Source organism: Mirounga leonina, unplaced genomic scaffold (genome assembly GCF_011800145.1).
Source record: "Mirounga leonina isolate KUSES-001 unplaced genomic scaffold, KU_Mleo_1.0 Mir_129, whole genome shotgun sequence".
Lineage (NCBI taxonomy): Eukaryota > Metazoa > Chordata > Mammalia > Carnivora > Phocidae > Mirounga > Mirounga leonina.
This window is the reverse complement of record NW_023270323.1, coordinates 27,689,647-27,713,508: the sequence shown is the minus strand read 5'-3', so window position 1 is coordinate 27,713,508 and position 23,862 is coordinate 27,689,647.

The window sequence follows — 23,862 nt, the reverse complement described above, 5'->3', positions numbered from 1 at the left end:
TTTCTTTCTTTCTTTCTTTCTTTCTTTCTTTCTTTCTTTCTTTCTTTTCCTTCTTTCTTTCTTTCTTTCTTTCTTTCTTTCTTTCTTTCTTTCTTTCTTTCTTTCCTTTTCTTTCTTTCTTTCTTTTTCTTTCTTTTATTAATTTTATTCTATTATGTTATATTAGTCACCATACATTACATCATTAGTTTTTGATGTAGTGTTCCATGACTCATTGTTTGCATATAACACCCAGCGCTCCAAGCAATACCTGCCCTCCTTAATACCCATCACCGGGCTAACCCATCCCCCCACCTCCCTCCCCTCTAAAACCCTCAGTTTGCTTCTCAGAATCCATAGTCTCTCATGGTTCATCTCCCCCTCCGATTTCCCCCCTTCATTTTTCCCTTCCTACTATCTTTTTTTTTTTTTTAACATATAATGTATTATTTGTTTCAGAGGTACAGGTCTGTGATTCATCGAGAGTACTCCCTCTTTCTTAAAAGTGTCCTGTTATATGATCAATATATAGTTATTTGGTAAAATCCAATCCCTGTGACATCACTTTTCTCAACTTGTGCCACTCTCTCTCAAAACCATTCAGCGTTAGCATCACTCCTTGCATGTTCCTGTCTCAGGGCTTTTTTATTTACATATTTTATTTCCTCAACCTGGAATCCTAACAACACTTGTCTGCATCTATTTCCTCAAGGTATCTGATAAAATTTCAACTTATCAGTAAAAAGTTATTGTATTTATAATAGCAACACTATTCCCCCACTTTCACTTGGTATATTCCATTCTTTTGTTATGCTTTATTTTCCACCATAACTTTTATCAACTTTTGACATACTATATGTTCATTTATTTGTTTTCTCTTCCACCATCTGTATAGAATTTAATGCATTGAGAGCAGGAATTTGTACTTGTTCATCCACTCTAATGGTACTTTTTACATAATATGTACTCAACAAATATTCATTTGATGAGAAAAAAAAGAGACTAATTATATTGCAGAATATAGTGTACAATGTTGATACTATTTATGCAAAATGGCAAAATGTTAAGACATATAAGGAAATATTCTATGTATTATGCTGTTCCACATACACCAAAATCTTGATAGTAGTTGTTTTGGGGGAAGAAGAAAGAAAGATGATTTGGGGACAGTGTCATTGGTCATTTCAACCTTATCTAAAATACTTTCATACATGTTTTAACAAAAGATGAAATAAATGTGAAAAACTTAATAGTTTTAAATTCATAACGGTAGAAAAATTGGTATTTTCATATTATTCTTTGTACTTTTCTGGGCTTTTTATTTCTTTAAAATATTATATGTATCAATTACTATCCCTCATCAAATAGCAGACAACCATGATTTTATCATTCACTAGCTAATTATTTATAAGATGCAAATTGATTCAAAGAACACATTTATTAAACCAATGTGCCCTTTTGAATACTGTGTTTAATGAAAAATACTGAAGCTAAAAATCATAAACTAGAAGCAAACAAATTACATTCTAGGGTATTATTTCCTCTATAACATAATTGAAAAAGGACTATTTATTTCAAATTACGTTAGCCATTTTTACTATGTTATATACTAGAGTTTTCTTCTAGTTTTATTAACTCTCTACAACACAATTCTCTAAAAATTTAGTGATTAGATTTGTAGAGAAAAAGATGTGGAAGAAAATTAAAGACAAATGCAGGTATTAATAGAGGGAGATTTTTCCATTAACCTTAAATTAATAGTGAGAAAAGTAACAGGGAATTCTCAGCTGAAGATCTGCTCCAATACTATGACAAAAAGTTCTCTGTTCTTCAATTTCTTTGTCAGTAGTGTATGGAAAATATGTTTCATGGGATCAGAGAAGATAATATATTTTAAATGATTGTTTGCATTAACAATAACAGTGTACCAAAAGGTTATAAGATGAGATGAGAGATGAGAACTTTATTTTGGCAACAAACAATGAACACAGAGTCACAATGGGATACCATGACATTGCTGATAAAAATAATTTCAGCAAACCCAGAAAAGGCAAGCAATTATTGGGGATTTTTATCTTTCTGATACCAAAGAATCTATAAAAATCAATTGAGCAACTCAAAAGAAATGAAAACTTTAAAGAAATTGTTTTTTGAGTATACTCACAGAAATAATGGAAGATACCAAAATTACATAGAAACAAGTACATTGTAATCAGAAACATTTCAGTTGGAGGCTACATTTTCAACAAATTACATTGTATGAAAAAGGCTAAAATTATCTTTAGACATGGTGATAATATCATTCTACCCAAAAGATAAAAAGTGGAATCTACTCTGTCAGTGAATATCTTTTCTTTACTTTAAAAAAAAAAAAATTATTGATTTAGTTTCTTTGCAGGACAAAAAAAAATAGTTTGTATAGAATGAAGCAATTATATGAGACAAAATAAATAACACACTCGCAGAAAGATGATTTCCTATGCATGAAAAGAACAGTAACCTATGTATTATTTTCTTCTTCATTTACAATCAGTTCAAACCTATATATATGCATAGAATACCTACCATGTTCAAGACACATCATCAAGAATAAAAGGTTTCCTTGTCTTAGATTTCTAGGTATCTTGTGACTAAAACTTACCAAAATTAAAATCTGTATTGTCGATATGCAACAATTAGCTATGAATTCATATTTCTATAAATTTGTCCAGCTGAAGCTTTAACTATGTCTATTTGAGCTTCATCGCCACCTAGTTTATGTCTTCAGTTTATGGAATGATTTATTTTTCTGATACCATCAGCAAAAAAAAATTATTCTATCTTGTTTCTGTTACCTCATGAATACAAGGCATCTATTACTGGGTTTTAGAATACAGAAGTGTGTCAGTATATCATTAAATCTAAGGTGCCCATTACAGTGCCAGTTAGCAAAAAGGTACACAAAGATACACTGAGTGAATGAATGAATAAATGAACAAGATAAATTCTAAACTTTTATTGAGGTACTGAACATATTGATAAATGGAAAGAGAATACTTTCCAAATCAATCTAGAGATTTAATCCAGTTCTAGTCAACTTTCCAATAGAGATTATTTTTATAACTTGCAAGGTAAACTGATTCTGAACATTATGAAAAAGGAAAACAGTGAGGATAGCAGACATTTTTAGAAAGATTATTATTGAAATATTTTCTTATATACTAAAACACAAGCTACATTTGTAATTATAAAATTTATGCCAGATAGTATATTAATAGCATAGAACAGGTAGCCTCATATACTGCATATACTATGGAATTTTATATATAATAAAGCAGCATCAGTAATAAGAGTAGAAAAATTAATTTTTTAATAGTGGAACAAATGGTCACGCATTTAGAAAATAATTAAATTTTTTCTTTGCCTCTTGTCCCCAAATAAATTCTAAGTGGACAAAACAAATGTAATAAATCTAAACATTAAAACCTGTGGGTGAAAATTCATATAGTTGTTGAAAACTCAGAATGGACAAGAACTTTCTGAGAATGTAACAATAAATTAAATCATAAAGGAAATTAAATCATAAAGGAAGAAGTCAATTGATTTCACAACATAAAATTTGACACATCTATATTTAAAACTAATAAACAAATCATTAAAATCAAATGACAAAGATGAGGAAAATTACTGCAACAAATTTGAAAATTAAGAGATAATACTCTTTAAAAAGCACTGACATTTACAAATTAATTAAAGAAATAATTTATCCACGCCCAGTGAATCAACAATGATCATGACCAAATCACTCTCAAATGAGATTTAAGGTATGAAGAAACTGGAAAATATCCAACATCACTAATGAAGAAATGAAAAATTAGATAACCAGGTATCATATTCCACCTATAAGTTTACCAACATCTTTGCAAAATGATACTATTTCATTGTTTTATGAAATCAGTCCTAAAGGCATTTTTATATAAGGCTGGTAAAGAGGATACATAGACCTAACCTTTGGAGAAAGCAATTTTGACAGGTAATAAGAGGACAGTGATTTTTCCTTCTAGATGTATGAAACTTATGAAGCCATGACCCTCATAGTCCAGTTTTAGAATAATGTCACAGCCAAAAAAACACCAAGTCTGCAACCAAGAGATATCTTCAAAACAAAGCAATTTCTCTTACTTTGATAACACTCTTATTGAGTTACTTATCTTAGACCAGATTAGCAGTTCTTAAAAAAAATCCCCCCCTTTTTTTCTATTTACTTCCTTACTCTGTGAAGCTGCCCCTTTCCACCACTCCATGGAAAACTCCTCCCACTAGACTTGTCCAAGAGCCACCACCGTGGCTCCTTGATTCTTACCAGCAAAATGAAAAAGAATGGATCTGACAAGAAAAGACCTTGCAGGGAGGGAGCCAGTCTAAGAGAAACATAGAAATACATTCAGGGAAAAGAGTTGAAATTTCCTTTCATGAGCAGGGTTGATGAAAAACTTAGAACACTCCTAAATTAATATTTTGTTCTGCCACACAAAAAAACAATCAATACATGATCAAAGATTGTTGTTCAAAGAGAGTCACATGCAGCACTTAATAGGTTAGAAATTAAGTACTTTAATCATTTGCATAGGAAATTTTATGCAATGCTTCAAAATCATGTGTTTGAAAAATAATGACATGAGGAAATTCTAAGTGGAAAAAAAAAAGCAGAGTAGGAAATGTATTTCCAATATGACAATATTTTTACACGGAGAAAACTAAGGGAAGTGCACCAAAAATGTTGCTATCGATATTCTAGGCTTTGTCTTCTGCTTCTTTGTATTATGTTTTCTAAAGCTCTGGTAGGAAGCATGTTTTATTTTAATGATTTTTTTAATGGGAAAATGACCCTTTAGAATACTTGGTTTCATTTTAATCCCTGTGTTTATACTGATATGAAAGAGGTGGCTAATTGCCAGTCAATCCTAGTTACTAAGAAGTTAAAGCGATAAATTTTCTTCCATTAGATATGGCTAAGTCTAAGCATTAGCATTCCTGGTGTCTTTCTCTCAGCTATTATTACAGAAGCTAGAGGAAATGGCATAATCATGAATCTAAACTCGAGATGGTAACTGACAGTGTGTTGTTAAAAGAAACTCATTTTACCTAGCACAAGTCTAAAGAGAGACCACAGAACTAATTTATCTTCTGATAGTCCCAATTCTAAATGAGAGGAGAAATGGCAATGCATTAGTCTATGTCTCTAATGTCACAGTTCTAATTTAACACATTACTGAGAAGATAAATCTTTGAATATGTCCTGCATAAATAACATATTGTGATGACTGTGTTAATAAAGCATGAACAATTAGCCTGGGGACTTCTAGCACTTTTAAAAAAAATATTCTTATTAAATATTAAGTATATACAAATATTTATAGAGTATATTTAAGGTATATAAAATAATAATACATGAAAATCAACTAAGCAATCTCTCAGTTTAAAACAAGAACACTATCCTGACTTTTAGGTCCGTGTAAACTTCTCTACTTAGCTGTAACTACTTTTCTGAATTTTGTGTTTACTATAGTCTTACTTTTCCTAGATTGACTAGATGTTTGCATCTCTAAAATTATACTGTTTAGTTCTGCACATTTTCAAAACTTACAGAATGAAATTATACTGTATCTACCCTTCCATAACTGCTTTTTTTTAAATTTTATTTTATTATGTTATGTTAATCACCATACCATAACTGCTTTTTGACTCAACTTTATGTTCCAGAGAATCTTTGTTTACATGTTGATAAAATTAACAAAATTGTTCTTTTGGGGGGCTGTATTTTATTTCAAGATTATATCACATGTAGGGGCACCTGGGTGGCTCAGTCAGCTGTCTTCAGCTCAGATCATGATCCCGGGCTCCTGGGATTCTGCCCTGCATTGGGCTCCCTGCTAAGCAGGGAGTCTGCTTCTCCCTCTCCTGCCCCTTCCTGCCTCCTGCCCAATCTCTCTCTCTCTCTCTCTCTCTCTCTCTCTTGCTCTCTCAGTCTCTCTCAAGTAAATAAATAAAATCTTTTTAAAAAAGACTATAGCACATGTATCTTTTCTGGTATTGATGGGTCTGATTGGATTTGGGTCATTTACTTTTTTTATTTTGGCACTACAAATAATGTCACTCTAACATTTTTGCATGTTTAATGGCACCCATATTCGGTGGGTTTTAGCACACATATTTAGGAGTTGAATTGTTGGGCCATAGGATAATTGGGTTCAAGAATACTATATGATATCAAATTATTTCTAAAGAATGTTTTCTAGAGGATTCATTTTTTTCTAAAGAATATTTTACTCATTTTATACACTGCTGAATTTTATTTGCTAATGCTGTTTTGAATTTTTGATTCTAGGTTCATGTCTGAGATTAGCTTGTATTTTATTTGCCTCTAATGTTCTTGTTAGGTTCTTGTAATCAAGGTCATGTTAGTATTACAAAAATGACCTTTTTCTTTCTCTGAGAAATAGCACTTAAGATTATCATTATTTGTTCTTGAATATTTGGGAGACATTTCTAACGAAACTAAGTGGGATGCAAGATTTTAGTTTTTAAAATTTTAAATTAATAGTAAATATGTTCACAAGATTTAATTATATAGGATTATTTATTATAGGATTATGATTTATTTTTATATGATTTATATGTTTCTTAAACACTACATTTTTAAATTATTGCAACTTATCTTTAATAACTCATATTTTTAAATAAACTGTTGTGTCTCTAGTTACGCATTTTCATTTTGAATGTTTTTGTACCATCTTTGTTTTCCTTGTGGCCAAACTTTCCAGAGTATAGTATCTTTTAAAAACTAATACTTTTATTGGTATTGTCTACTGTATTTGTTTTGTATTTTATTTCTGCTTCATTTTTTCCTTTCTTTACAATTTTTGGGTTCTCAATTTATTCTTTTTTTAACTTCTTAAGTTGATGTCTACTTTATTTATTTTTACCTTACATTTGTTCCTAATAGATTAACTTAATGCTTTAAATTTCCTCCAAAGTGCTGTTCAGATGAATTACATGTTTGGTACTATGCTATTTTGATGTTGTTTCACAGTGCAAAATATTTTATTTATTTCTTTAAAAAGATTTTATTTATTTATTTATTTATTTATTTATTTATTTATTTATTTAGAGTGTGTGTGTGAGCAGGGGGAGGGGCAGAGAGAGAAGGAGAGAGAGAATCTCAAGCAGAGTCTGTGCTGAGCACATATCCTCATGGGGGGTCGATCCCACCACCCTGAGATCATGACCTGAGCTGGAACCAAGAGTCACGCTCAACTGACTGAGTCACCGAGGCACTCCAGTGAAAAACATTTTAATTTGCTCTTTAGGATTTTTTTCTTTGACCCATGAATTATCTATTTCCTGACATATGACATTTTGCAAATATTTCTTTGTTGCAGATCTCTAATTTAAAAGGATTATGGTACAAGGTTGTTCTTTATAATAAATTCTTTGACAAATGTTTGAGATTTGTTTTATTTTCCAGTATGTGATCAGGCTTCTTTAGTATGTGTCCTTGAATAGAATATGTATTCTGCAGTTGATTCAGTGTTATATATATATTTATTAAACCAAATTTATTAATCTGCATTGATTAAATATTTTATATTATTAAAATCTATTATCTGCTTGATCTATTATTGATAGAAGCATATTAAGAATCATCAAAATAATGGTGGTTTTTCAAACTTACCTTTAGAGTTCTGCCAATATTTACTTTAAATATTTTTGCAACTATCTGATTTTATAAATAGGACTTATAATTTCTTTCTGTTGAATTGAACATTTTATCATTATCTGGAGACAACTTTATGCTTTTTAATGTTTAGTAGGTTTTGCTTTAAAATCTATTTTTGCCAAATACATATTTATACCAGCTTTCCTTTGTTTAGTTTTTACTTTGTGTATCTTTTACTATTCTTTTACTTTCAGTTTTTCTGTAGTCTTGTCATTTAGATATAAACAGTACTTTCAATATATTCCAACAGTCTTTGTATTTTTAATAAATAATTTACTTATTTTACACTTAATATAATAATTAATAATCTGGGGATACATTCTACCATCTTATTTTATGATTCCAATATCTTCCATCTTTTCCATATACCTTTTTCCCCATTCTTTCATTTGGATTGACTTTTCTTCTTTCATTTATATTTATCTACTTTTTTTAATGTTATACAATCTGTTTTTAATTTTTAAAGATTAACTTAAATACATTAAGGCTCTAAGTGCAAAAAATAAAGAACAACAATAGATTAAACATAAGTATACATCTAAATAAATAATAACAATGTCAAGTTTTACACTACAGTCATGGAACTAAAATACAGAAAAACAATAGCATACAAACCGGGAAAAAGGGATTATATGGAGTTAGGTATTCTAACTTTAACACCTATATTATGAATTATGTATTATTTAAATACAAATTATTTAACAGTATAATGTACAAGTCAAGACCTTTCTAGGTAACCACTTACCCACAGTTAGCCAAACATAAGACTAAGGGCACAGTCTTCCAAAAGATTGCCCTCACTTCAAACACTAGCCACGAGGTTGGGTGTTTCTAGGGCCACACTCACTTCTGATCAGCTGGCTACAAATTTGGGGTATCTCACCTCACACTCAGGTTCAATTATTCACTAGAACAACTCACAGAACTCAGAAAAGCACCATACTTACCATTACAGTTTCACAATAACAAAAGGAATCAAATTACAATAGCAAAAGGAATCAAGTCAAAATTAGCAAACTATCCAAAGAAGACACACATAGAGAGATGTGTGGAAGGGTTCCCATATGTTCTAAATACTCAAATACAAAGACAAAACAGACAAGATTGGATTTACAAGAAAACTTATGCTGCGTATCGGAGACATATCTAAAAGGTAAGAATACAAGAAGGAAAGTGAAAGGATAAAAAGACTACACTAAGCAAATGCTAACAGAAATTTAGCTTAGCTATATTAACTTCAGGCAAAGTAAATGTTATGACAAAAAGTATTATTAGAATTAAATAAGTACATTTTATAATAATATAAGTTTGTCAAAAATACATAACAATTCTAAATAGTCATGCAAATAATAATATCATTGCCTCAAAGTTATGAAGCAAAATAATGACAGAACTAAAATAAGAAATAACCAAATTTATAATCAATTTTTAAAATGTCTGTTTCCCTAGGGCAGCTGGGTGGCTCAGTTGGCTAAGACACTGACTCTTGGTTTCAGGTCAGGTCATGATCTCAGGGTTGTGGGATTGAGTCCTGCGTTGAGCTCACTCTCAGCATAGAGTCTGCTTGAGATTCTTTCCGCCTCCCTCTCCTCTGCCTCTGCCTCTCCCCCTGATTGCTCTCTCTCTCACACTTTCTCTCTCTCAAATAAATAAATTAAATTCAATCTTTAAAATGTCTGTTTCCCTAACAATATTTTTTAGAAAAATAAAATAACACTTTGAGTGGTTCTTATAGTATGGTCGATGGACTCCTCAGGAGAACATTTAAGAAGTTCTTGTACTCAAAATTATTTCTGTAATAATTCCAAGATATTATTTGCCTTTTCATTTACAACATACAGTGTTGACATAAGTACTGGTGGCACAAAAGCAACAATGAGTAAAATTGTTGGCACAATAGCAAAATCAAAGTATCACCAAGCTGTACCAGGAGTCATTGTATTTTTCACTATCATTCACTCACATTAAAAACAAGCAAACACACAAGCAAACCAAAAAGGTGTTTTGATGGACTTTAACATGGTACTACTATGAAGAATTTGATAACTCAATGAACAAATCAGATGTGGTTCTCAAAGTGTGATCTGATGACCCATGGGGTCCCCAAGACCCTTTTAATAGCAACAAACTGTGGTAAAATCTTGTATTTTTTATTGCCACATACCTACAGAATAAAAAAGACATTTTCATTTAAAAAATGTTCTTGATGAGCAATAAATATTATTCATTTTATTAAATCTTATCTGTTGAGAACATTTTCAAATATTCTATGTCAAAACATGAATTATATGTAAAGAATTTCTGCCATATACAAAAGTATGCTGACTATCTAAAGGAAAACACTTGTGAAATTGTTTCAATTATGAGTTGCACTAATCATGGGGCACTATTTACTTAAAAAAATGATTGACAAAGTATCGTCATTTATTCTTGAGTATATAACAGACATTTTTCAAAAACAAATTAAATGAGCTTATCATTTGAAGGAAAACAACTGTCAATATGTTTGCCAGTGGGAAACTTGTATATAACACCGCAAGCCTCAAAGGTTCCCAATACTTAAAGATTTTTATGATAAAATTTCTGGTGTTATTAACAAATATTACTTTTGGATATTTTACAATGGAGTATGTCAATATTTAGAAAATCTGTGTATAATCAATATCTTCAAATGACCAATGCATAATGTTGTAAAATCATACATGGACAAAAATCCATTAATAGAGCAAAAACAGACCAATGGATTTTAATGTAAATGACTGAAAATTTCATTGATGTTTCAAATTCTACATAGCAACTAACTCTTATGAAACTACCACTTGTCAAGTTGTGATATGGTGTAAAATAAGTTTATCCACAGTTATATAAAAATGCTATTAAAGTATTCCTCCCTTTTTGAACTACATATTCATATGAGGTTAGATTTTTTCCCTACTTCACCCAAAACAACAGACCCACTAGGATTAATGTAGAAGCAGATATGAGAATTTTTTCCACGATCAAACCAGACATTAAAGAGATCTGCAAAAAAATAAAGAGATCTGCAAAAATGTAAAACAATGTCATTTTTCTCTAAATTGCTTTATTTTGGAAAATATAGATATTTTGCATAAAATGTGTTATTTGTATTTATATATAATAGGTTATTGTTATTTTAAATGATGTAATACATTTTTGAGTTTTAATTTATAATAACATATATATCAATAGATACAGCTCACCTAAACAAAAGTTCTTTGGGTCCTCAATAATTTTTAAGAGTTTAAAGAGACCCAAAATGTTTGAGAACTTCTGTTGTAAAGTGATTTAACAAATAGTGAATAAGGCTGGCTAAAAGGAATAGCATAGAGCCATGTACCTGACAACTAAAGAGTATAATTCTTTAAAAGTTCTTACATTCATAAAAATTAATGATACACTAGGTCATAAAGGAATTCTCGGCAAATCTCAGGAGACTGAAGAATTTATTTTCTAAAAATAAATTCTGATAAATGCATATCTATGTAACTACTACCTCATTTCCTTCACCTCCAAACTTCCCCACATCACCTTTGTAGTCAATTCTCTCCCCTTTACCAGCTCTTGGGAACCATTGTTTGTTTGTTTTTTTTCTGTCTCCATAACTTTACCTTTCCCAGAATGAAATATAAGTGGAATCACACAATATGTAGGCATTAGTGTCTGTCTTCTTTCACTTAGCATAATGAATTTTAGATTCATTCATGATGCTGCATTTAAAAGTAGTTTATTTCTTTTCATTTCTGAGTAGTATTCATTGCACAGGCTGTCCCACAGGTTGTTCATCCATTCACCAGCTGATTTGGGTAGCTATAACATTTTATTGATTATGAATAAAATCAGGACTGACTGCATAGGCACGTGACCTATGCAGTTACAGACTAGGTGATCAGACTAGGTGAACAAGAAATGGAAAGTATGTTGGAGATAATAATAAGATCTATGTTCTCCAGAAGATAAAAAATAAACCAAAGAAGATTCAGGGTCCTACCACATCAGTAAAGGGTTTTAGGAGTACAGTAGTAACAGGCATGCTGGGGCTTGCTTGATGAAATAAAGGACAAATCATTCCATCTTGTATCTTCTACTATTATGAAGGAAACAAATAGCCTGGTCAGATTCTTGGGGTTTTGGAGGCATTGTAAATTCACACATGGGAATACTACTTTGATCCTTTCACCTAGTGACATGGACGGCAGCAGGTTTGAGGGAGACCAGAGTAGGAAAGTTCTCTGCAACACATCTAGGCTATAGTAAAAACCATTCTTCTACTTAGGCCAAAGAACAAAGCAGGATCTAGGGTACTAGAGATATCTGTGGTTGCAACAGACACGCAGTGGAGTTTATGGCAAGCCTTAATAAGGGAGTCACAATGTGTAAATCCTAGGTTTCTGGAGCATGGTTATGCTTTCTGCAGCAGAAAACTACACACCACTAGAATAACAGCTCCTGCGTGCTACTGGTCTCTGGAAGAGATGAAATATTTGGTTATATAATATCACATGACTGTGTCCAGAGCTATCCATCATGTAGTGAGTTCTATCAGATCTACCGTGTAATCATAAAGTTGGGTAGGCTCAACAGCAATCCACTGTAAAATGGAAGACATATGTTGAGGATCAAAAAGAAGCAAAAAACGTAGTTAATCTACATGATGAGATGGTCCAGTCCCCAAAATCATCCACCTCTGTACTTACAGTGCCTAGTCCTCAGCTCAACCTATAGCCACATGAGTGGTCCCTAAAGAGTTTCTGTTTTTACTTAGACTGGCTTCTAAAAAGCCTTTATTTTCCTGTCAATTTTTCAATGCAATTTATATTTTATGCATTATTTTAATCATTTTTACTGGGATGATAAGTAAGGGAATTCTGTGACGCACTACTAAAAATGCAATGCTAGTATCTACTGGTCATTATTTCAATGAAAGTTACATTACTTAGGATATCATAATTATCTTCTTAGACAAATCTAACATGGTTGACAAACTAGCATTTTTTTTGCTTTATTCATTTTCTTGTCAATTTAGACCTTTGGTCTATAGTACCAACAATCTTGAAAGCTAAATTAAAAGACCCCCCCAAAAAGTAATGACATATAAGGCAAAAGAGGAAGAATACCTAAAAAAAAGATTATTCTCATTTCAGAGCTCAACAATCCATCAGCTTTGGGAGAAAGATATTTTTCAAATTAATTTTACAGACATGGTTGAAATGTGCTATTAAACATATTAGATCTTTTTCTTTTATTTCTACATGAACTATGGCAAAACTGTGGTGAATTTTAATAAAAATGGAATATCCATCCCACATTTTAAACCCTTACCTGGAAATGATATGGATTGTTGGGTATATAAAAATGTGTATATATGTACTTATTTTCCAGATTTTTATACATTTTATAACAGAAATGTGAGAATCCACCTGCTTATTTTGAAATTCCTGAGAAAATGTATGTGAGGAAATCCAAAGCAAAGCTTAAAACATCCTTTTCCTGATTTTAATAACATTTACAACAGATCTACATTTTTATGCTATGAAATAAAATTATTGTATGAAGCAAGCACTTTCACCTAATATGTTTCTAAGTGCTTTGCAATTATTTTTATTCTGGTAATTTATATAAATAATGGGATAACTTAATAAGAACTATCAAATACTGTATTAAAAATTAATGAGAGGGCAAAGAAATAACTAAAATTCTGATTCACTAAATGTGCTTTGTGTATTTTTCTGATGCTAGATTTAACAAATGAATGTCTTTTTAAAAGTGTAATTAAGAACTGAAATCAAGTCTATGGAAGCAGGAGTGATGCAATCAGATTTCTTTATGCTTCATAAAACAATTGTGAACATTTATTATAGACAGACCATATAGAGGTGGACCAACCGCAATTGTGTCTGTGTGAAAATGTCCATTTCGTACTACTGATAATTTAAATAAGTCAAATTTGCACATATACAGTCAATTCTTATTATTTGTGGATTGCATTGTTGCGAATTAGCCAACTTGCTAAAATTTATTAGGAAAACTAAAATCAATATTCATAGTACTTTCAAGTTATTCCCAAACATGCTCAGAACTGAAAAATTTGAGTTGCTTGATGCACATGTTCTCAACTGAGGTCCAACAAGGCACCCTTCTGCCTTGTTTCAGCTTTCATACAGATATGACCAGAGGAAAAGAGGGTAGGGGCAGCATAGTATAATGCAAGAAGCTTTGGCTCCAGGCCAGTCATAAACGTTCGAATCCCAACTCTGGCAACTGTTAGGAGGGTAGTCCCAGGACACTTCTGAACCCTGTTTTCTCCTTTATAAAATCAAGAAAACAGAATTCACCAGGATGAGTTATTTTAGGATTTAAGATCATAATCTATGTGAGGTATCACACACACACACACACACACACACACACACACTTTTCCCCTAAGAGCAATAGTTTAGTACTTACTAATTTAGTGTTCACAGCAACTGTGTGGAACATACCTACCACAAATAGTGAGATTCAATTGATTTCACGTATACACATATATGAATATATTTGCTTATTTATACATATAGAGATATATGGATACTTATATATATATATAAATTTATAAAATTTGACTCTAAGTATAAACTTAGAAACATGGTCTGAAATATTCTTAAATTGCATTTCATCAGCAATAGTAATAAAAATATGCTCTTATGTGAGCAGAGCTAGAAATGATCATATTATTTAGCATTTGGAGAGAATAAAAATCATGCACTGATGATAAAATAAATCACAGACTTATGGTTAATAACATTCCTCTGAAATAAAAATGTAAAAACAACAAAATTAAGTACCTCCTAAAATGTGGAAAGAATACTAGAGAAATATATTGCCTATCACACAGTTTACAAATGATAGCTTTAAACAAGTTGCTGAGTGATTACCTTTTTAAAAACTAAAATTTTATGAGGCAAAGGGAGAAGATTAATCTCCAATTAATTTAGTTTCTAATTTAACAAAAATTATAGTTTTCCATTTTTATTTCCACACAACCAGATAAGTGATGTCTTTTATCTTGTATTTATATATGCAATTATTTTTTTCACTGTTTTTAATTGACATTACTGATAATAGATATAAGGGATAATGGAACTAAGGTTATGCAAACATGACATAAATCAGCCTACTCTCTATGCTCTATCTCTATTGGCAGTACATATCACCTATGTATGGTCTATTGCAAATTTTTAAAAGGAAAGAGAAAATAAAATCTGTTTCCCTTAGAGTATACCTATGTAAAATCCATACTTTTGGCTAAGCATAAAAGATAAGATTTCTAAAACTTACATAAAAAAAGCTATTATTTAAAATTGTGACCAATATCTGTTTCTTAAACGCTTTAATCTTGAAATTTGTGATGGTGTCCTTTTTGTTCTGGAAAAAGCACCTACACTATGTTTTATTGTTATGCTAATACAGACCAAGTACCTATCTATCATTCCTTAGAATATCTGAATGCAACTGTTTGAACATAAAAAGTTGAGTGGTTTTTGTACTATTGTTCAAGACTTGACATAATTAAGAGAATGTACTGAGCATCCTTTCATCAGTGCTGAGCATTTTTTAGTGGACTATATCTGGGTATTACATGATTCTGAAAGGATGTACACCTTCAAATTTTTATTAACTAAGATTATTATTTTGTCTACAACAAGGCAAATGAATCTTATTCTTGTCAATGCAAATAAATGTAACCTGGTAGAGAATATAAATATTCCTACTAAAATTCTATTTTGAACAGGTTTTAACATCTTAATGGTTAACCTATCAATTAATAAGTTGAATAAAATCTTGGGGAATACATGTTAATTTTGTATTTTATAAAAGATTCATGTGAGTATAAAATTCATTTTATAAATTTTCTATTTTATGAGTCATGATTTTATATTTTTGAAAGTTATATCTTAAAACTATGAATAGGATTTTTTTTTATTTTTGTGTGTGTTTGTGGTAACATTCTATATCCTGTTATTGGTATTGGTTACCTTCCTGCATACGTTTGCCAAAATTCACCAAACCATATACCTACGAAGGGTGATTTTTACTTTTTTTTATGTTTTTATTTTATTGTGTTATGTTAGTCATCATACAGGATTTTTTATGCAGACATATGCAGCTATAGTTTTACCACCTTTTTCTAACTAGAAATAGACTATTCCATACTTAAGGTATATTGCCAGTTTTCATGGAGTTGTGTATGCAGGATATATGGAAATGTAACATAGAGGAGAGCAATAAAAACATACAAATATGATCCTTCTCTTCAAGTAATCCTGGAGAAGAATCTAAAGAAAACTAAGCTTGGTTATCCCGTTGGTCTGTTAAAGGCACTTTAACTTTGCAACTAATAAATTTGTTTCAAATTTTTATTTAAATTCTAGTAAGTTAGCATATAGGATAATATTGGTTTCAGGAGTAGAATTTAGTGATTCATCACTTACATATAATATCACCCAGTGCTCAACACAAGTGCCCTCCTTAATACCCACCACCCATTTAGCCCATCCCCAACTCCCCTCCATCAACCCTCAGATTGTTCTCTATAGTTGAGATTCTCTTATGGTTTGTCTCCCTCTTTTTTCTTCCCCCTTCCCCTATTTTCATCTGTTTTGTTTCTTAAATTCCACATATGAGTGAAATCATATGGTATTTATCTTTCCCTGACTGACTTATTTCACTTAGCATAATACACTCTAGCTCTATCCATGTCATTGCAAATGGCAAGATTTCATTCTTTTTGATGGCTGACTAATAGTCAATTATTATATATATACCACCTCTCTTTTATCCATACATCAGTTGATGGACATATTTGGACTCTCCATAATTTGGCTATTGTTGATAATGTTGCTGTAAACATCAGGGGTATATGCCCCTTTGAATAAGTATTTTTTGTATCCTTTGGGTAAATATCTAGTAGTGTGATTGCTGGATCATAGGGTGGTTCTATTTTTAACATTTTGAGGAACCTCCATACTGTTTTCCAGAGTAGTCCCACCAGTTTGCATTCCCATCAACAGTGCAAAAACGTTCCCCTTTCACCACATCCTCACCAACACCTGTTGTTTCCTATGTTGTTAATTTTAGCCATTTTGACAGGTGTGCCATGGTATCTCATCATGGTTTTGATTTCTTTTTCCCTGATGATGAGTGATGTTGAGTATCTTCTCATGTGTCTGATGGCCATCTGGATGTCTTCTTTGGAAAAATGTCTATTCACGTCCTCTGCCCATTTCTTAACTGGATAATTTGTTTTTTGGGTGTTGAGTTTGATAAGTTCTTTATAGATTTTGGATACTAACCCTTTACCAGATACGTCATTTGCAAATATCTTCTCCCATTCTGCAGGCTGCCTTTTAGTTTTGTTGTTTCCTTCACTGTGCAGAGGCTTTCTATATTGATGAAGTCCCAATGGTTCATTTTTGCTTGTGTTTCCTTTGCCCCTGGAGGCATGTCCAGTGAGAAATTGCTAAGGCCGAGGTCAAAGAGGTAACTGCCTGTGTTCTCTTCTAGAATTTTGATGGTTTCTTGTCTCACATTTAGGTCTTTCATCCATTTTGAATTTATTTTTGTGTATGGTGTAATAAAGTTGTCCAGTTTCATTTTTCTACATGTTGCTATTCAGTTTTCCTGACACAACTTATTGAAGAAACTGTCTTTTTTCCATTGGATGTTTTTTTCCTGCTTTATAGAAGATTAGTTGACCATATAGTTGTGGATCCATTTCTGGGTTTTCTATTCTGTTGTATTGATCTATGCATCTGTTTTTGCCAGTACTATACTGTCTTAATGACTATAGCAAATAAAGCCTATAGCCAGCAGAAGACGGGAAATAATAAAGATTAGGGCAGAAATAAATGATATAGAAACAAACGAACAAAAGAGTAGAACAGATCAATGAAACTAAGAGCTGGTTCTTTGAAAGACTTAACAAAATTGATAAACCCCTAGCCAGACTTATCAAAAAGAAGAGAAAGGACTCAAATAAATAAAATCATGAATGAAAGAGAGATCACAAACAACACCACAGAAATACAAACAATTATAAGACAATACTATGAAAAATTGTATGCCAAAAAAAAAAAAACGGACAATCTGGAAGAAGTGGATAAAGTTCTAAAAACATACAAACTACCAAAACTGAAACAGGAAGAAATAGAAAATAGAAAATAACCAGCAAAGAAATGGAATCAGTAATAAAAAATCTCCCAACAAACAAAAGTCCAGGGCCAGATGGCTTCCCAGAGGAATTATACCAAACCTTTAAAGAAGAGTTAACACCTATTCCTCTCAAACTGTTCCAGAAGATAGAAATGGAAGGAAACTTCCAATCTCATTCTACAAGGCCAGCATTACCTTGATTCCAAAACTGGACAAAGATTCCACTAAAAAGGAGAATTACAGGCCAATATCCCTGATGAACATGGATACAAAAATTCTCCACAAGATACTAGCAGATCAAATCCAATACTACATTAAAAGAATTATTCATCATGATCAAATGTGATTTATTCCTGGGTTGCCGGGGTGATTCAATATTCGCAAATCAATCCATGTGATGCAACTAATTAATGAATTTTAAAATGGTTGCAGGGAATCATCATAAGATAGTAAAAAGCAAACAAAGTGACTGAAGCAGAGTACATATATTTTAAAAATGGGAGATTAGGTTGAAAATACATGGAAAAGATTTGAAGGTGTTCTAGTATCACTGACTAAATTTGACTAATCTTAAACAAAGCAAAAACACTGGGCATGAGAAGCACTGGACTGAAAGAAGCAGAATTCACATCAAACAAAAAACCTGAGTTCAAATCTCAACTCCATCCTTTATTGCTGTCACCTTGAGGAAGTTAACTAATATCTCTGAGCCATTAAGTCCTTCATTTCTGTCTTTTGGGATTATTGTGAAGATTAAATGAGATAGGATGTAGAAAAGTATTTTATGAACACTTTTGCATCATGCAAATGTTAATTATGTGTGTTCATAAAAACCATGAGAATAGCTTTTTAAATTTAAAACAAATGGTATATTTTTGAAATTTTCTCATCATCCCCTTAAACAGGCTAAAATTATAGAATGTCTTTATGTATTTCTATTCTTTCCAGAAATTTTTTGAACTTTTTCCAATATTATTGTTTCATTTTTCTGTTATCTTGAGAATAACATATTCTAAGAGTACTTTTTTTCTTACCACATAAAATCCAGCTAAAAATTTCAGTTCCATATAATCTACCTATGGCCACACTATATCTTTTAACGTTACTGATACTTTTCTTAGTTTACTAAATTGTCCTGAATTTGGCATGAAATAGAAGCAGTCTTTTATATTTCACATATTTAATGTGTGATTTTCATATTTTCATATTTAAAAGGAAAACATTTAAACATGAAAGAAATTGATGTATATATACAGCCAATGCATTCTTTTTTCCAAGTGGGCTGAAATAACGAATGCCTGCTTTGAAAACATTAGATCTACATACACAAGAGTGTTGGAGAACACGACAAATGTCTATTCTTTCGCCAAAACTCCAATTCTATCCCTTCCTCATAAAAAGGCTTTCCTCTATAAATGAACCAATTGGCAACTGTTGGTGTTGCAGTTCTTTGAAGGGCTATAAGTGGTTGGATGTGATTCCCTCTGTCTTTGTCTTTAATGATTGCAATCCCTAGATATTTTCAAAGATGTCATTTTCTCTGAATATTCACCTTATCACTACACTTTCTCAGGAAAGTGTTAACTTAAGTGTGTTATTTCTTCCAGAACAGGACTTCAATTATGTGACTTGTTATTTCTTTATCCACAGTTAGTTTTCTGTCATAAAATGGTCATCTGGTCAACTTTCTGTTCTTCCTTAAAATACATTTTCTAAGTGTAGCACAACAAAACACTTCTAGAACCAATTTACTCTTTCTTGATGTTCTTTGGTAGTGATTTTATTATTCCTCTTAACACATCAACTATTCATTTTTTAAACAAGTATGTCATTGAAAACTGTTATCAAATTTAAATATCTCCATCTGTTTTTGTCCTGAATTTCTCATCTCCTTTTAACTAACTATAGTTATTGGTGATTAAAACATTATTATATTTTTGTTCAAAACTTCCACCCTGATGGTAATTGCTGAATTCATATTTTGCAAAGGAGCACTTCACAGGCAATGTCTCATTTCCATCTCCTGAGAAGTGCTTTCTATGAAAAGCAGATGACAAGGAGATAGCCAGCTGTGTATACACAAACATTTCTACACTAAGCAAGCCATTCCAAGCTTAGAGACTCAACCGTTGATGTATAGTTCTCTGAGGCATAATTTTCATCATGGCATATATGGAAAATCTTGATAAAATGGAGTCAATTCGTCTTTAGTTCATGTAATTATTCTTTATAGAGCCTTGAGATTATGACTCCTTTGTGGAGAAACTCTCTGGGCAAAATTCTAAATTTGAATGCCAGCTCCATTATATTTGTGATTTCGAGTAAGTGACATAAATTCTCCATGTTTCTTACTTTAGAAAAGAAGGACTGCAATAATGGCTGCATTGTGCAGTTGTTGGGCAGCATTGATGAAAAGTTGTACATGAGAGTCTTATAAATGGTCTAATATTACATGAAAATGTACTCATTCCTTTATGTTATTTCCAGCCGTAACACCCTCACTCTCAGGTTTGGGTATCATGGCATCCAACAAGGGGATAAAGACTGACAAAGGTAATTATTTCTATATTTCCTAATACATAGTCTCCAGATTAATAAAATAAAATAAAAATATTTTATAAATATAATATGATAGGCAAATATATATTTTATTTGATGTCAAAAAAATGAATCAATATTTTCTTGTCACTTTTCAGTTCATAAACATTTAATGTTTAGTTTTCTACGAATATTTTATTATAGCATTATATCAATCTTTTAGAAGTTATAAAAACACATTAAATGCAATGTGACTTTTTCATGAAACAAGGCTTTGGTTTACTTTTATTGGCATTGGCTACTCTCCTCTCCCATTCATTCCATTCTTCCTGCTTGCAAGGTTTAGGATGAAAGTCAAAACTCTTATCCTTGTTCCTCTGTAGGTAAGGTGTTTTCCACTCTGTTTTTCTTCCAGATTTTCTCTTTGTCTTTGGTTTTGTGTAGCTTGAATATGATATGCCTAGGTGTTTTTATTTTTAATTGTTCATTTTCTTGTTATTTTTTTTTTCTTTGATGTTCTCTGAACATCCTGAATCTGTGGTTCTGTGTCTGTCATTACTTTTGGAAAGTTTTAAGGTTATTTCTTCAGGGGCATCTGGGTGGCTCAGTCAGTTAAGCATTTGCCTTCAGCTCAAGTCATGATCCGGGGCCTGGGATAGAGCCCGGCCTCAGGCTTTCTGCTCAGTGGGGAGTCTGTTTCTCCCACTGGCTCTCCCCCTGTTCATGCTTGTTCTCTCCCTCTCTTTCTCTCTCTCAAATAAATAAATAAAATCTTAAAAGATGATTCAGATGTTTCCTTACCCCATTATCTCTTCTCCTGGTTTTCCATTTATGAATATGTTATATATTTTGATATTTCCCTACTGCTTTTGGATTTTCTGGGGCTTTTAAATTCATCTTTTCTTTTTACTTTTTAGTTTGGAAAGTTTCCATTGACCTATTTTCCATTCTTTCATTGGCTATGTGGAGTCTACAGATGAGTCCATTGAAGGCATACTCTATTTTTCTTACAGTGGTTTTCATTTCTAGCATTTTCTTTGGATTCTTTTTCTATAATTTCCATTTATCTGATGACCTTGCCTTTTGGTCTTGAATGTTTTCTAATTTTTTGCAGTAGAACCCTTAACATATTAATCATAGTTATTTTATATTCCTTATCTGATAATTCCAACATCTGTGTCATACCTAAATCTGGTTCTGATGTTTGCTTTGTCTCTTCACACTGCTTTTTCTTGCTTTTGGAATTTGTTCTTTTTGTTGAAAGTAACACATGTTGTATAGAGTAAAATATATTGAGGTAAGTAGGCCTTTAGTGAAAGGATTTATGTTGATCTGGCAAGGAGTTGGGCTGTGTTTAATGTTTGTTGTAGTTTAGTTCCAGAGTCTTCAAATTCTAACGTCCTTGTTTTTGGCTCCCCTTTGGCTTTGGGGTTTCCTTTTGCACTGTTCTTCAGGGAAAGTCTATGTGTTGAAGCTCCTTTAGCTGTAATCCACTGTTATAATACAGAAGGTTCACTGGAACGGTGGTAGGGTAGGAGGAGAAAAGACATTCCCTAATCTTCTGATCTTCTGATTAAGTTTCAGTCTTGTAATTGCTTGTTTCTTGGGGATGTTCCATACTTCACAGGTGTTTCTGTTTCTTTTTCAGGAGCAGAGTTGGTTTTTGTCTTTGTTTTTGTTTTGCTTTCTTAGTATTTACTCCTTTCCCTAGGTATTGTTCCCAAATTATTTCATTGAATCCCTACCTCCTGTTGACTGTTTTTGTTTCTCCTCACCCCTTAAGTGTGACAAGAATATTAGAGGAAAACAGGTAGAACAATGTTTCCACATGGCCTTGTGCGAAGCCTTTCTCTCTGGAGAGGGAGCCTTTATTATGGAGAAGAATCAGGGAGAGTTACAAGTTGGCTGCTTTTCCTCTCCCTCTGCCAGGGCCTTGAGAACATTTTTCTTGGATCTTCATTGTGAGAACCTGGTGGGGTTCTGGAAGAGAAAGTCCACAAAAACATGGAGATCCCTGTGATTGTACCCTCCGGGAGTTCCTCACATTTGTTGTTCATGCTCAGTTTTCAGAAGCAACTTACTAAAATTACCAGTGAAGTTGTCCTACCTCTATGGCTGTCAGTGGTGTTTGTTCCACTTAAGCAGACCTCAGATACAGTATCTCCCTGGATATACCTGTCTCTTTAGATTTTTGTTGTGAACTCAGTCCTTTAGGAGTTCAAGAAAAATCATAGATCTTCACTTTGTCTAGTTTTTATTTGTTGTAACCTTATTCTATTCATACTGATTCACCATGTTATATGATTTCATGTGTAAAGGCAGAAAGTAAATTGCCTTTCATTGATGGAATTATCGCTTGAGATTTAATTCTTTGAGTAATTATAAAGCTTTACTTTTGCAAAATACAACCACTAACAGGTCACTGAATAAAGAGCAACTCTTGATTTGTTTATGTTTTTTTTTTTTCTATCCCAACTTTCTTTCCTCACATCATTCAATATTAAAGTGAGAGAGAGAGAGAGAGAGAGATGCCAGTCAATTCCTGTTACTCCTGAATCTTTCAGTTACTAAAATTGTTTCCTATTGAGATGAGTGATGAATACAAAATTGGTTTTGAAACTCATGTCTGACCAAAACAATCATTGGAAATGCAAAGGCATTAATATGATACATGACTGGTGCTGCAAGCTCATCTAATGTAGCATATTCAAAAAAATGGGTTAGAGAAGAAGAAGAACCATTCTATGTGGACTCTGTCATCATAATTCATCATGTTGTCTTGGACAATTAAAGGACAGTTCTGTTATTTTTTGCTTCTTGCATTAAGATCCAAGTCAACTCGTCTATATCCCTGGAGAGCTTTCTGATAAATCTTTCCCAGTAGTTTCAATTTACTTGTCTTAGCTAAGCCAGACAAATATAAACAATCCAAAAAAGTTGAGAAGTTGAAAAGATGATGGGCAGAATGGTCCATGGATCATACTCCTCAGTGCATGATTAATAGGAATTAATTCTACTCTCTGGTTTAGTAATGATCAGAGTTGAAGGATGTGATGAGTTGGGAATAATTAGCAAAGGAAGTAAACTGGTAGGTGAGTCACATAACCTCCACCTCAGCAAGAGATTTAAGTTAACTAAAAAAATCATTCAGTGATTCCTAAGTGCCTTTTAGAAACAGTCCCACTATAGCTCTAAGCAATTTTCAGAATGTCTGCAGCTTTCCAGTTTGGTGGTTGACAATCATATCTTTTTTTTGTTCCCTATTGGGTAAATGGAGTATATTCATTATATTTGTATTTCTCCCTGGCTTTTAGTGGTCTTCCCATTTGATTTGAGGCAATGTACTCTCTTTTTAGAAAGCCAAAAAAATGACAGAA